Here is a 16,665-nt window from a genome sequence, read left to right as displayed (position 1 = left end):
ATCCGACTGTGGTTCCTCCAAGCTAGTGATGGGTTTCATTGTGGCCAACTTTGTGATTAAGGTCTCAAACTTTCCCCTGTACGCTACCTGCCCAGCACTAAATGGCAGCCTGAATGTGTTGGTGGAGCATTTAGCAGCTAAACTAATTATTGTAATTATTGTTTTGCCTTGGAGTTGGTGGAAACCAACACAGACCAAAAAAGAGTGCGAGTATTTGACTCATGTGTTGTTTTGTTTTGGTCGGCACGATAATTTACGCTCCTTTTTCGGTGCGATGATGAAGTGAAAATATAATAAATATTTAAGAAAAACAGAACCGAACGAGTAACCACTTTAATCAAAGAAGTAAACAATGAAAGATTTCACTGTTTACTAAACCTGAATTCCGGCCTGTACGCCTGTGACGCAGAACTGGACCAGTGCAACAGCATCACGTCCTCACAGTGGGAAAGGAGTGTATGAAGCCACAAGGCTGGTGGGAGAGGAGACGAGGGGTCCTGACCGAGGGACCGAGTGTCGGTATGAGAACACACACACAGTCCTGGTGCACCAGCAACACGTAACATGTGGTGCTGCAAAAAGCAGATTGATTACTGATCAATGAAAATGTCCAAAGTAATGAGATTCTGGCTGCAAACATTTCACAATGTGGGGTTTATGATAAACTGTTTGAAGATTTATGTTTGTTTTTTAACAATTAGTATACTTAAAATGATTAGGATGATGATAATTAGGATGATCTAGGATGTATACCAACAAATATAACTGAGATACTTTACATCACAATAATTGTCTGTGTCATAACAACTATATATATATATATATATATATATATATATATATATATATATATATATATATATATATATATATATATATATATATATATATATAAATAATAGTGATACAATATGATCACCCAGCCCTGGTGGATAGATAGAGAAGCAGATGCAGATTGTATTGATAACAAACAGACACTAACCTTGATTTTACGGCTCAGCCTTTCGCTTGGTGTGGAGTCTGAAACGATCCCTCTGCACACAGAGAATCTCCTAACCTGCACTGGCTCTGCAGTCTTGAGGAATGTCAAGGATCCTTTGAGCCATTTTGAGTTTCCAGTGATGGATATTGGCAAACAGCTTGCCTCTGTGAGTAAGGATAACCTTCCATTTGATCAATCTTGCACCCGTCTCTAAGACTATACCCTCCAATAAATCAATAGCCTAGATGGGTTTGTCCTGATGCTTTCCATTCTCCTCGAGCCCTTTCCATACGCTCCCGTCCTGAAGTGCCTTTCTTTCCTCCTGCTGCCCTCCACAAGTCCACTATGATATCTGTATCCCTTTGTTCTTCTTTTACATCTTATTTGTAGGCCTATTTGTCAGGCATGATCTCAAAGCTGTTGCAAGTTGCGTATCCTACAAATGTGTCATGATCCCGTACTTCCCGGTGTTTGTCATCAAACAGCAGTTCACATTATGCTGTCGGTTTTTGGACAATTTCTGTGAGAACAAAGGAAAGGAACGGAGGGAATTTGATTGAAAGTCAGGACAAGTGGCAATTTATCATCAAACAATGAAGTAAGGCGCTGAGAACAACAGGACTTATGGTGTTAGCATTAATGTTTTTCCATTAAGATTATTCCGGCCCGGAGAAGAAAAAAAAACAACATTTTTGCTTTTAATTTCATGTTAGAACAGAGTCATTATTTTGTAATACTCATAGGAACAAGTTTGTGGATGCCGCAATTAAATTTCATGAACAAAACACTTTTGTGTCCCTGCAGGACTGCTAGTCGCCTTCTTTCTCTCCTAAGATTCAGTGGAAGGGGGAGTTTTCTAATGACTTCAAATAATCTCACAGAGCGTCAGCCACATATACCAATTATTAATTAGAAACTGGAAGTCCCTGTGAGATCTCGTCTTGGTGAGTGAGAAAAAAAAAGGAATTAGGTAGTCCCATTAGTTGCCAAGCCGCGAGCTATTTTAACTTCATCTTCAAATGCAGGATGGACTGCCAAGGATCTGAGAGATGTATAGATAGATCAATCAAAACCTCTTAATATATGGTGTACATATGCACAGTGACACAGTTACATGAGCCATTTGTTCTGGGTTTGTAGTTACACATTAGCCCGATACACGGATTGATACTGCAACAACTGAGATATTTCAAATTATCAAGTTAACTTTTTAGAATTCGAGAAAATAAGTCAAACTAATAGTAATATTCGGCCATCGGACACTCGGGGGCAGCCGAGACAAGTTGTGAACACAACATTGACATAGCATCCCATTTATTGTTAATATAGAGAATTTGATAGCAAATAGTTGGATCGTGGTCCATGCATACGACTCAATTCATAAATAATTTCTGTCATATTCATTGAATGTGTTACGTTGTTCATTCCGAAGCAAATTTGTAATTTTAATTTTTGGGCTCTACAAAATAAACTGAATTGAATAATTGATTATTTACACATGCAGCATTCATTTGTAATCACGTTTCCTTCCTATCGTGTGTCCAGTATCACCCTGGAGCTCTTTTTTGGTCGCCACCAACTCGTGTTGTATGTATCCGGCTCTTTAGCTGCTTAAAATTCAACTAAATGGTGATACTGCATGTAGTTAGATGAGTTTTAAGATGTATTTTGCCGAAACTAGCCGTCTGCCGCGGACAAAAACAACGTTATGAGAGCTGTGAGGATGAAGTAAAAAAAGCAATGTTCCCGCGAGGACAGCTAAACAATGATCCCGAAACTCAAACTACGATGCTCTTTGTAAACATCTAGCATCAGTTTTGGAAGTGTCAGCAACTGCTACTCCATTTCCACTTGTTTTATTTAGTTTAAAGCTTTATTTTGTGAGGTCAAGGCAACAAAGATAACAACTATTATTTTAGGTTTAGTTTTAGTTTGGGTTCAAGAAAAGTTTGTATGTTTGTTCCGTAAAATAAATACCCTTTTTGTACTTAAGTTACGTTAGTAAGGTAAAACAAGTCGACATTGACCCACAAAGACATGAACATCGACTTTCTCGCCCTTCTTACTCCATCAGTTGCTCAGACTGTCTATAACTGGGTTTACATTGGAGTCCCCTATACTGAGGTCAAGCATCGAGTGGACCGGCCTTCTCCATTGCTGCCCCCCTCCCTCTGGACCGCTACCTCCACCAGCACCTCGTTTGTAAACATGTATGTAAGCATAAACATACGTTAACTTTGGTTTTGTAGCATAATGTTGACAATGCTGTGAGACTATGTTGGATCATCACACACCACCAGCTTTTGGAGTTTATATTAATCTTTGGAATAAAACAGTGACCAATCACACACATCCTGTGTCCCATCAGAGCTTCAGGATGTATTCAATTTGAAGAAAATTACAGAATTGCCTGTGGTTACACAGCACAATGTTTTGTTGAATCAATAGTTTTCTGCTGTGTACATGCACTCATAATCATTGCACAGGAGCATTATTGTCACTCAAAGAAACCATGTGCATGTTGCATAGCTCTATGCATAATGGTACGGGATCAGGCGAGTGGAGCAGTCGGCTGATGGGGAACGTCAGAAACAGGTTATTGCAGGTCAGGAGGAAGCGGCAGGGTCTGAAACGGCAGGAGAGCTAGTATGCTGAAAGAACAGGAGAGTTATTATGCTGAAAGAACAGGAGAGTTATTATGCTGAAAGAACAGGAGAGTTATTATGCTGAAAGAACAGGAGAGTTATTATGCTGAAAGAACAGGAGAGTTAGTATGCTGAAAGAACAGGAGAGTTAGTATGCTGAAAGAACAGGAGAGTTAGTATGCTGAAAGAACAGGAGAGTTAGTATGCTATGCTAAAAGAACAGGAGAGTTAGTATGCTATGCTAAAAGAACAGGAGAGTTAGTATGCTATGCTAAAAGAACAGGAGAGTTAGTATGCTAAAGAACAGGAGAGTTAGTATGCTATGCTAAAAGAACAGGAGAGTTAGTATGCTAAAGAACAGGAGAGTTATTATGCTATGCTAAAAGAACAGGAGAGTTAGTATGCTAAAAGAACAGGAGAGTTAGTATGCTAAAAGAACAGGATAGTTAGTATGCTAAAAGAACAGGATAGTTAGTATGCTAAAAGAACAGGAGAGTTATTATGCTATGCTAAAGAACAGGAGAGTTGTTATGCAAAAGAACAGGAGAGTTATTATGCTATGCTAAAGAACAGGAGAGTTGTTATGCAAAAGAACAGGAGAGTTATTATGCTATGCTAAAGAACAGGAGAGTTGTTATGCAAAAGAACAGGAGCGTTGTTATGCTATGCTAAAGAATAGGAGAGTTAGTATGCTAAAGAACAGGAGAGTTAGTATGCTATGCTAAAAGAACAGGAGAGTTAGTATGCTAAAAGAACAGGAGAGTTAGTATGCTGTGCTAAAAGAACAGGAGAGTTAGTATGCTAAAAGAACAGGAGAGTTAGTATGCTATGCTAAAAGAACAGGAGAGTTAGTATGATAAAAGAACAGGAGAGTTAGTATGCTGTGCTAAAAGAACAGGAGAGTTAGTATGCTAAAAGAACAGGAGAGTTAGTATGCTAAAAGAACAGGAGAGTTAGTATGCTATGCTAAAAGAACAGGAGAGTTAGTATGCTCAAAGAACAGGATAGTTAGTATGCTCAAAGAACAGGAGAGTTAGTATGCTCAAAGAACAGGAGAGTTATTATGCTAAAAGAACAGGAGAGTTATTATGCTAAAAGAACAGGAGAGTTGGTATGCTAAAAGAACAGGAGAGTTATTATGCTAAAAGAACAGGAGAGTTATTATGCTAAAAGAGAAGGCTGCAGGAGGAATATGGGAAGACTTTGGTTGATATGGGGACACTTTGTCTTTGGTGCAAAAGCTTTTCAGCTGTTAATGTACATTTATTGCGTACAACCAAGAATTTAAAGGGTACCATCAACTTTCAAATGTGACCTTATTAAAATGTTGAGGGGAGCAAAGGACGACTTCCCTGATAGTTGTGGAGATGAGAAAGCCGCAGCCGCAGCCGCAGCCTCTCTGAGCTGGCAGAGAGTTTAGTTGCTTAGTTTCTCATGTCACACAGTTTTTCTATCGCCCACAGTAAATGAAACAATATGTTCTGGGTTGGAAAGCACTTTTGCTTATTGTTTATGGTTGAGAGTTACGAATGGTGGTTATTTATTGATATTGGCTGCTTGCTCACACTTACTCAACCCCGCCAAACTACTGCACAAGCACTTATGTACACTCTCACATAGCCATACATCTAATACTCCTGACCTATAGAGTATTTAAATAGATCTAGACCACTGCCTATGCAATATATATCTGATGTGTAGTGTATACACCACCTTGATATCATATCCCTTTCTGTCTATAATGTCTTACTATATACAATATATCTTTTTTCAATTATATTTAAACCTGTGATGCCTACTGTATCTTCTGCACCTATTTAGACTTTCACCCTTCTTCTTTCATTGTGTGCCTCAGTGTGACTCCCCTGTTCTGTGATTCATAAGACCTTTCCTTCGTCTCTGTCCTGACGACAGCTCATCTTTCATCCTCGTCAACCAAGTGGCAAGTCTTCTTAATGAGCACTATTAAAGGTAAAGTGTCATTATGGCAGCACTCTCTCTATTCATTACAACCATCAATGTCTATTGATGTCTGTCTTCATCTCATCATAGAACTCTTGCACCAGCACTTGTCTTTATCTATAAGCTCCACTCACATTATACTCGATTCATGCAAAATGACTTCCTTTTTGCCACTTTCAGTTTTGCCATTGTATCCGAATGCTCACGGCCGTCAGAGAGGCTGACATAGACGAGAGATGTATATGTAGAGAGCTCATTCATGTAAAAGTTACAATGTAGCTTTCTCTTGACTGTGGGTTTCTATAAAGGAAACAAACTCACCTTTAATCAATGTATACAAATGGGGATGTCAATTTCAACCTTCAGCCGCTGTCTTGATATCTACTAAATAGCTTGTTGGCTACTTGAGGCTTGTAATTCTGATGTTGAATGCACATATATTATAACCAGACATTCACCGTCATCTGTGAGCAGCCATGGGGACAATATGGTAGAAGATAAATAGTCCAAACTGTGTCCATTGCTGTATTTAATGGTCTTTGTCCTGACAGTCCTCTGTAGGATATGACCGCTCTGGTATCACCTTATGATCCGCTTCACCTAACTACCTTAAACAAGTGCACAATACATTTTAAACTGAGGCTGTTGCAACTGCACAAGCGTTATAATTTAGGATATTACAAAAAGCATTGCAGGTGAATAATCTGATCAAAGCAAATAGATCTAAGGACAACAATGTCGATAGTCGGCCAACACTGAAATAACTCAACTACCAACAGATGGAGAGCGAAGACATTTCCAATACTTACAAACTAAGGACCAATCTGATCTGTACTGTGTGTGTATGCCATCTTTTGGGGCTTATGTTGTTATGTTGCATCAAGATGTGTTGCAACATGTTCTCCCTTCCAAAGTCGTCAAAGACATATCTGGTCATTGGCCCTCTGCTTAAAACTATAATACTCTCTGTACCCCTCTAGCTTTAGTTTTGGACATTTCAGGGATGTTTTGTTAAATTGTGTTGATTACATCCATAGCATCCCTTTAAAATAAACTTCCAACGCAGCGTTACATAGTTTGTAGGTGTCCTTGGTGAGCTGGTTATGTAACGGGTGGTGGTAGGGACCCAGACACAGAACCAGGGAGTTTTTTAGAAAAGTTTTCTTCCAGACAGTTCCACAATATCCAAACAGCCCTGGATCTGCTTACGTGGAAAAGGCAGACAGGACCCAGAGGAAGCTGAGGCTTTTCTCGTGGTCGGGGCCAGAGGCGACGTCCAAACAGGCAGGGTCGGCAACGCCAGGTTCTGGCATAAATGTGGAAAAATGATCTGGCTGTGAGAGTGTGTGTGAAGCTGGGGTTTAAATACTGAAGTGTGTAGGCGCAGCAGAGTGGGCAGGTGAGAGTGATAGAGCTGACGAGGTGTGGGCGACTAACAGGTGTAAAGAACGAGCCGATTAGGTGAGCGAGGGGCTGAGTGGCAGGCGAGAAGGGAAGCTGAACTGTGACACAACTACTTGTTACGGTTTAGGTGGAAATACTTGGTTGTGCTTTGGAAAAGGTTGTGATTTGGGTCAAAATAACTATGCCTGCAATGTAATTTCAAAACACAGTAATGTACGTGCATTTCCTGCTGAAAGAACAGGTTCAATAAATCAACGTTAACTTGGACAGCGGTCTCCTGGGTGAACGTCAGGACCAACCATCCTCCTCCCTGAGCGGACGACCTCTCCCTTTCTTTTGACCGCCGTATACTGACGGGATGGGTTTGGAATTAGTTGAAAGCCTGGTGCGGCTCATGCAGAGATCAAAGGGTGCCTGTGTCTGGATCAGGTCCCATGGGGCGCTGACAAAGTGTTGGTATTTGATGACCACATTTTGATGGGTCACAGCTACATGTGAAGTGGGCTCAATAGACACAAATAGACAGGAGCACTGGCTCTAGCAGAGCCCTTTGGCTTTTGTACGTGACCTGAAGGCCACTGCAGTTCTCCCATGTGAGCCGGAGTGCAACACCGTGGTACCGCCAGCCGCTGTGTGAATTCTGTTGCTGTCTAATTGTCGTGACCATTGTCCTAAGGCACACGTGTAAAGTGAAAATATGTCTCTAAAGCGGGAAAATTGAAGTCTGATTTAGATTCTTCACATCTCTTGTGAAAACCTTTACTCATGTGGTGCTAGAAATTGGTTCAGTAAGGTCTTAGGTTCACAAAAGCAGTGGAATATATGACATGTATCCACCATCTCATTCATATATTCCACTGCTTTTGAATCTAAATCGGACTTCAATTTTTCAGCTATAGGGCTATATTATCACTTTACACTTGTGTCTTATGACAATGGTGCCTCATTATATAGAGAGCTGAGATTGTTCTGTAATTTGTGATATACAACACATTAGTATGTATCATAATGCAAGTGACTTTAAAAAGGGGAATTTAAGAAATGATGTAATTTCGAGAAAATGACCTCTTGTGGTCACGATGGCCTCTGAGCGGGTGAACGGCGTTGCCACGGTTCCACGGTGACGGAGGGGTATTTAGATGTTTTCAATCTCCAACAACGCCGCTAAGCACAACGTCTGTTTTAATAAGTTACACAGTGGCTTCATCCCCCACAGTTTTCATAGATTGCATAACTTCTGATGTTGCGGTGTTGTTGTCTTCGGTGAATGATCTGATCATAACATTTCTCACAGCGATACTCAAAGTAAGATTCCAATTCAAGCCTTATCTTTACACTACATGGACATTTCAGAAAACCTTGAGTTTACCGCAGCAGCTTTCTATTCTCACATTAAAAAAAGACTGCATATCATAAAATATGTATGTGTATTAAGCAATTCTAATGCTCATTTCTGACGCTGTAGCTTCTCGTTGCAGCAGCTCTACAACCTTGGATACGTATTTGTGCCTCCATCCCCTGAGCGTCTTATGACATGCATCCCCTAATGAAGCAGGAGTGGATTCACTGTTTGTTATATCAGCAGGGGTCTGAGGACTGTCCTGCATAATTGGGAAGTAAGTGGAATAGATATGTGAAAGTGAATAAATAAGCCCAATGTAATTAATGAGGACCAATGATTCGACCGGTGATAATTAAATCTGCCGTGTTTTTTTAATTTGCATGATTAAGCTGTTAGTTAACGTTATGTTGTACCCGCGCGTTACAGGTTGTTCGTTCTCAAAATGTCAACATATCAGAATTCTCAACACTGCCCTTAATTATCTTCAGGAGCATTACAACTATCAGCTAAATCAATTAACTCCAATCTGCAACCAATTAGAGTGTGACTTTTAGGAATGCTAATGTAACACATGCTGTACTTTTATCTTGGCCAGCTCAAACACAGACGTCACCCGAAACCTCTCAGCGGCTGCAGGTGTGAGGGATTGGTAGTGCATTGTGTCCGCTGCCCGAGTTTAACCCTCAGTCACTAACATGTTTAACATGCAAGACTGCTAAATGATTTATTATCAACGCATTATTAGTCATGGAATTAGTGTAATAAATGCCTTGATAATGTATGATACTTTAAATTAGAAAATAGTTTCTCCATATATCAATTAAAACTGCATGGGCTGCAATTGAACTTTGCTAAGCTCCGCCCCCAGCTGCAACTCTTTCTTTTACAACTCTATTTTTGTGCTAAAGCGCTCGGCTAACGCTAGCTCCATGTAACGTTTTTAGAAATGTAGATCTCCGACCAACTTCTCCAGATAACGAGTATCATTATTACACAACGTTTAACACGGCTAACTCCAAACCCACAAACCAACCTGAACAGGAAGAAAATGTGAAAAAAGCTTGAGAGTTTATTGAGCGTTTGGGTGTTGGTCCCTGGAGGGAGCTGCTGATGCTACGTCATGATGGGTCTGCGGTCCAGGAGTCGAACCTAACGAAGGATCAATTGTGTGCTTTTGACTTCTGATCCTAGTATATTGTTATTTCAATGTATTGTTTAAATAGCACTAATAAAAACATAAACAGACAACAATGATAGTAAGTCATTTGGAACATAGGCATGACACATTGTGTAGAAAGCACCTGGACATTTAACAAACTGATTCCTGTGGGTTTCCCAGTAGGTGATTAAGTTAAAGCAGATGTGATATATTTTTCATATTCTCCTCTTTCTCGACTGGAATAATAGTTTGATTTAATGCCGCATTTTGTGATTTAAAAGAGGTCAGGAGTAATTTGCATATTTTGACATTTTAAACAATTCACAGCTCCAAAAATAGTGTTTTAAAAAGCTTCCTGAAATCAGCGATGGCGGTTTTGAAGGAGCCAAATGGAAGGAACCAGTCTGGGGCCCTCAATTGTGCTGTTAACATTATACTGTCAAATGGAGAGGGCGGCACTTGACAACGAAGAACAATGAGCATCTCCAAGCCTTTCATGTCCCGCAGCAACATGCTATGAGTTGAGCACTTGTACTGATATTGCATTGTAATGTTTTAATGACCGAAGAGGCAGGGACAAGGTGGAAAGGAGGATGAAGAACACGCAGAGGATAATTTGGTCAGTTTAGACACAGAGCCGTTCCTCCCTCCTCTATGTAGAACCAGGCTAGCACATGAACTGCATTGTCATTCGCTGACATCATCACTATCACCTCGCTTCTGCCCTGATGGTCATGGCAAAAGCCCAAACGTTAGCAATGTGATATTTTCTTTTAACAATAAAGTGGTAGCAGACGAGTTAGATATAAAATGACACAGATCTAGTATGAATGTTTCAAATCCTCAATAACTGGAGCAGACATATGTCCAACCTGACCAACACAATGTATTTTGCCTTCAAACAAGCCATGTTTGTTAAAACAGATTCATATCAGTGTTTTCTGGCTTAAGGTTATTAAGTTCAGGCAAACCATGACCACAATCTCGCCCTACCCTTAAACAATTAGTTTATCCTTTAGTCAAAACTAATCAGCAATACATGTTAGTGCCTTTTCTTCATCACTGTAAACTAAATATCTTTCAGACTGTGGTCAAACACAGAGAGACATTTGATTATGTCATCTTGGGCTCTGGGAAATCCTCATTTGCATTTGTCACAATGTTAAGACAAAGTGATTTATGAATTGAAAGATGACTAGCAGATGAATCTATAATGCAAATGCAATGGCAACACAGTTAAAAAGCATGAGAATAAATATTAAAATAAAGTAGACGGACTGTAAATGTGATCAGCTGGACTCTCGGCTGGATGGTTGGTGGAGACGAACCTTAAGCCTTAATGAATGAACAGCATTTTGACTTCAATCTCAAAATATAGACAGGAAGCCAGCGGAAATAGCTGAACTACTTGTAGCCGTGACTTAAATAGAGCACACTGCATCACAGTGGTGAAGGCGTGAGCAGGTAATCAACGTGTGTTTCAGCTGGATAACAAGTGGTGTACGGGACATTCTGTCTCCCAAATCATCCAATACTGATGACGCTTGTTCAGCGGCTCCGACTCACAGTGCATTTCAAAATGAACGTACGACACAGGTTTACTTAGTTATTACGTTACAAATACGCAACAATCTAAAGCACTTGATTGAAGTAGTTTAAGTACGTAACGGGCATGTAAAGCAACACAACTATAGGATCAAATAAATCAACATTATGAAAATAGACTCTATATAAAGAGCGACTGTGTTCATTGTGGTTCAGTCAGGAACGATATCGTCATAGATTTGTATCCATGTGTTGTACAAATGTAAAACTGACAAATGCTCCCTGGATTAGACGAGCAGCACGGCCCCCTGACCTCTGGCCTGAAAGGGTGGAGGGTCAAAGCCGTGCCAGCGGCGCTGCCTGTGCAGCATGGGTGTAGCAAGGATCAGTGAGGAGGGAGTCATCTTTAAATGGACCGCCTTGAGGTGAGACTGGGCTGTGATTGGTGTGTGCCTGATAAGAAACGATGATCCAATCAGCTGGTAACAGCTGGTAACAGCTGGTGGTTATGACTTTCATGTCCTAACGAAATGCTTCATTTTGTTGACGACAGTTTTTGAAGCTTTGAGTTGCTGTCGCCATCTTGTATATTTAGCAACAGAAGTGACTCGAGAGGGAGGAGCCTTAATGACCTTGTATGAACTGAAAACAGACAGGGAAAGGGTTAAAGTTCTGAAACAGAAACATGGACAACACCGTGGGAGGGACCTGTCAATCACAAGGTAGCCAAGCCCTGCACCATACCCTGCTTTATCGTCTATACTACTCTAATTGAGATCATCATTTCCTAAATGAACATCGTGCTGTATTGAAGAAGTCTTGAAACAATCAATGTGGACCATAAGGTTGTGTTTAATGTTGTTGCCAGGCACAGACAGCGCTCTCCTGGGTGAAAGTGTTTGTTTGATGCATCCAACCACCCGCCCAACATGGGCTGTCTTGCTCTTCATACGTCAGTGTACATTGGCGCGAGTTGAAACACAGACGTTAAAAGGTGCTTCGGTGAGTCAGTATCAGATCCCAAGGGCCACTGATCAAGAATCAGTATTTAACACATGGAGTAAGAAATATTTTCTTACCCTAACCCTAATATTCTTAAATTGAAAATAGCAGGGCTGAATAACCAAGATACTGGTTTTTAACTTGGAACCAAATATGGCCTCTGGGAATTTGAGAAGAGTCACTATTTGCATGACCACAAGAGGTCACTGGTCAGAATAAATGTATAGATTTTAGTTAGTTTTTTCTCCTTGAAGGAACCTTTCCGAAGAGAAAACTATTTTGCTGCAGTTGCCATGGATGAACTTGGCCAGTCGAGATTAGAACCAATGAAGAGTCATCAAACTGAGTGACGGGTCAGACACTTGTTATTCACCAACATGTGTCTTTGACGACCTTTCCACCAGGCCGTGTACTGACAACTAAGAATACCTTGGTGTGACTCAGCATACCAGCGGGTAAGCGTGTGCTCTAAGTGATTGGTCGCTGCACAAATAAAATAGAAGAAAATCTAAACCCAACAACACAATCTGCATATGGTACCGGCCACTGTGGCGGTGACTCGTTATGCGGACTTTCAGACGTGGAAGTCAGACACACTGCAACAGCTCTGTGATTAATACCGCTGACAGAGCAGTGACTAATGATCGATTGAGGATGCTTGGATTCTAAAGACCATTTCCCCTCCACTTACTTTGCCTTTTTTCACAGCCATTTGATATTTTGATCACTGGCAGGGGCCATGCCAGTGGAATTAATCACTAATTTCAAGCCGGAACCGTCTCATTTGCAAGATTTTGAATGATAGTTTCAGATTCACCTGATGTCAACGGAGCTTCTACCTGATCTGAAGAGACATCCCGGGAGGAGGAAGTGAAGGAGCATTGGTCCCAGTGGGTCCTCTTTCAGAGCTGCAAAGTGAGATCTTCTTTAACAACACGTTGGTCCCAGACGAGTTGGATGTAGGACTGAGCTTCAACGCCGAGGCTGTTCTCAAAAAGTGTTCGGAGCTATGCATATGGGAAGTAATGCTCTGTACTCTGCATATTCAAATGGGTTCGTCCAAAACCACCAGACTTTCACCCAGGAGACCTATGTTAGTGTCCCCCATGCAATTAGAGGTTTACACAAACTTATTCGACACGTAATTTCCTCACCGCAGTAACCACTTCAGTACTTATTTTAACCCAAAACACAATCTTTTCCTAAACGTACCAAGTAGTTTCCTGGGACAAAATATGTAATATTTTAAACAAATTTGGACCAAAAAGGTCTCCAACATCTGCACAATGTTGTCAAGCCATTATTGTTACACAAAATATGAATTCAAGTGTTTTCTGTCTTATGGATTGGTGAAGCTTAGGCAACCAAAACAAATGGATTAAAGTTAGGGAAAGTAAGTAACAAGTAAATATAGGGATTTCAACTTATGTCTGAAAAGTTGAATTTAAGAATTATGTAAAATCGAGAAAATTACCTTAGACCTCAGAGAGTTAAATAGCATGCCATCAGTAACAGTAATACTGTCGTGTATTGTTGCATGCAGCATGAATTAGGGCTTGTGCTTTGACACTTTTGCTGTGTTGTGTTAGGCACTGCATGTGTGTGTGACAGAAAGAGAGAGGGAGAGATTATGCATCATAAAGTAATTACACCACCACAACAGGTCCATCTTTTTTTGCTGGTTATTCACTCAAGTCTGTACAGTGATTCTAAACGACCAGTCCCCTGCAGCAGTCTTTTTTTTATACATTTAACTCAATCCACTCTCTCACACACACCACACACAGACACACACACACACACACACACACGCACACACACGCGCACAGAACCCTGCGCGATATGTGTCCGTCAATGAAACTTTCACTCATATGGAGCAAGAGAAACATGGCTCTACATTTACAGCCTAATGCATTATGCAGCAGGAGCTTTTAAAAAGAGATGATTGGAGAATTCCCATCTGAAACGCAGCTGCAACATCAAAGTGTGAGTGGGAAGAAAATTAAACGGTACAGAAATAAATAATGGTAGACTTGATGTCTTTGCTAATTGGGTTCTCTGGCACTTGGGTCAAAGGGGCCTCCGCCAGGCGAGGCCTGAGAGGAGCGGCTCTGTGGTGGTGAAGGTGCTGGCTCCCACCATCACGTGGTCGTGCGCTGGCGGACCTCCACTCACTGAATATGCATGCCTGCGCTGAGGCGCCGGGAATGGCGAAGGCCGTCATTGGAACAAAGGCATGCAGATGTTAGTGTTTAATACTCGGTGGAGCGGAAATAAGTTTCGTAAAGAGAGTCTCACAGCTGTGGGAAGAAGAAATAAAAGAAGAAGAGGAAGAAGAAGAGGAAGAAGGAGCCATGTGTGTGTCAGACAGTATACTCTGACCGTGCTCTCCGGCCGTACTAACGAAGGCTGCCACCCCAAAGGCCTGCTCGGCTGCTGCCAAGTAGCCGGACAAACACTAGAGGGCTCTCTCTGGTGGACGGCAGCAGCGTGTGTGTGTGTGTGTGTGTGTGTGTGTGTGTGTGTGTGTGTGTGTGTGTGTGCACTCTCTTTGCTGTCACTCACACACGTACACTGGCATCCAGCTCTGCAATGACGAGCATGACCTTTCCACTAACTGTCTTAATAAGACCCGTGTTACACTCCCCCTGCTCCTTTGTCGTTTAATAATGTGGGGCTTAGTTTTTCACGCGCCTGACACGTGCATGTGTCGAGAATACAAATACACTAAACCCATCGAAGTGTCACTTTAAGGGGCTGTGGAACACACTTGGACTAGTTTGTGTACTCTCTGTTGTGCCAACAGGGCTTCAATGCGCGCCCCCGTCTCCATTGCCTATCGAGTGACGGTGTAAATGAGCCGGATAGGTTTCGTTTCACTAATTGCCGCGGGCCTATTTTCCTTCCGCTAATAACCCAGAGCATTGAGGGTCAACTCGTGCGTCGCCGCCTCCGCAAAGACACAAGTTCGAAGGACGTGGAGGAGAAGCCCGCAGTAATGAGAGGACTGTTACCTGCGCACACACACCTATGTGTAACACCCGCAGCCACGGTGCAGCTGGCAGTCTGAGACGGTAACCGTGTTGCGCGTCCGCGGCTGGGCAGAGCGGCTTGCACTCATTTGTGCGCCTGTTGACCCGGCTCCTCATCAACCCAATGAGCGCAGTGGAGGGGAGGCTCTCTTCGGCAGCGCGCGTCTCTCCTCCATCTCCTCCTCACTTTCCCAGTCGGCCGGCGAGCCTGTCGGAGCTCTCAACTACACAACCCCAGCACTGTCACTCCGCCGTGACAAACCGCAGGAAGGATTTCTAGCCTCTGCGCGGTTGTTGTTTTTCATTCTGTCTGTGCGTGCTGCTCGTTTTCCTCTCCGCCTCGTATGAAACGCATTGGACTTTCTTTTTTTCTTTTTTTTGCGTATTTTTGAAGGAACGGTGAAACGATGCAGCAGCGGGAAAGGATGCAAGTCTCACCGGTAAGTACACCCGCCGCTGTGATGGGCTCCATAACCCAAACAGGTACCACTGGTTTTGCGTTGGAGGGGTTTAACGGGACTTCTCCGTCGCGGGGATGCAGTGCATCTTCTTTTCCTTCCCCGGCACGGAGCGACAGAACAAGTCCACGGGAAGGTCTGCAACTTGGGCTTCCTTCTTTATTCACGTTTCCCTCGCCTCTGCCGCGGTTAGAAGTCGCACACACGCCGCCTGTGTGTGCTTTATTTCCCGTTGACGGACTGCCGGTGCGCTCTGGCCCCACATTTGATGCACTGAGAGGCGGACTGGTTGGAAGCGGTGTCTCCTCAAAGGGTAAAACTTCAGAGAGGGAGAGAGAGAGAGGGCGCATTCGGGTGATCGGGGTACGTGCTGCAGACTAATGCAGAGGCGTTCGCGGCAAGTAGTTAAAACTTTGCGGCTTTATTTCTTCGCCCGGCGGCAGACATCTGGGAACACAATGTATTGTGTATTGTATTGTATTCTAAAGCAGCACCTCGGACAGCTCCGCCGCGGCCGAGCCGTCTGGAGCGGCGGCTTTCTGGCGGGGAGCTGTCCTCACCCCGTGGTGCTGAAACCGTCTGCTTCCTCACGCACTACCGTGGCTTGAAATGCGCACAAAAAGAGAGGAAAAAAAAACATCTATTCATGGTTATTTTCATATGGTTCATATTTTTTGTTTATATTATTTTTATATATTTCCTTATTATCCTTTTTTAAATTAATTAAATGAAGACAAAAAAAAGCCGGTTCTGCATCTTTTGGTCTCCGTGTGAGTTGGAGAATGTCTCAGGAACTCGGATCACTCCACACTTTGTGATATTGCAGTTTATTTTTTTTAGGTGGAATCCGTTTCTGCGTGTTGTCCTTGAACATGCCTCCGTGGATCCTTCAGCACTGGGACCACAGCGACGTACTGCGTGTAGTAAAACTTAGCAGAACTAACACATAGCATAGCATGTCCACCTGCACCAGGTGTTGCCGAGGGACAGCTCAAAGCCAACCCTGTGCCTTTTCTTCTTCTCCTCCTCGGCTTTTGCATTCTGAACAATGCGCGCCACTGTGTTGTTCACACTGAGCTGCTGGAATGGGCGTTAAAGCTCAAACTGTCTTTGATTAAAGGGCAACATTTACAT

This window comes from Taurulus bubalis, assembly GCF_910589615.1.
Source record: "Taurulus bubalis genome assembly, chromosome: 4".
Taxonomy (NCBI): Eukaryota; Metazoa; Chordata; class Actinopteri; order Perciformes; family Cottidae; genus Taurulus; species Taurulus bubalis.
The sequence above is the reverse complement of the archived record's forward strand: the minus strand, read 5'-3'. Positions refer to the sequence as shown.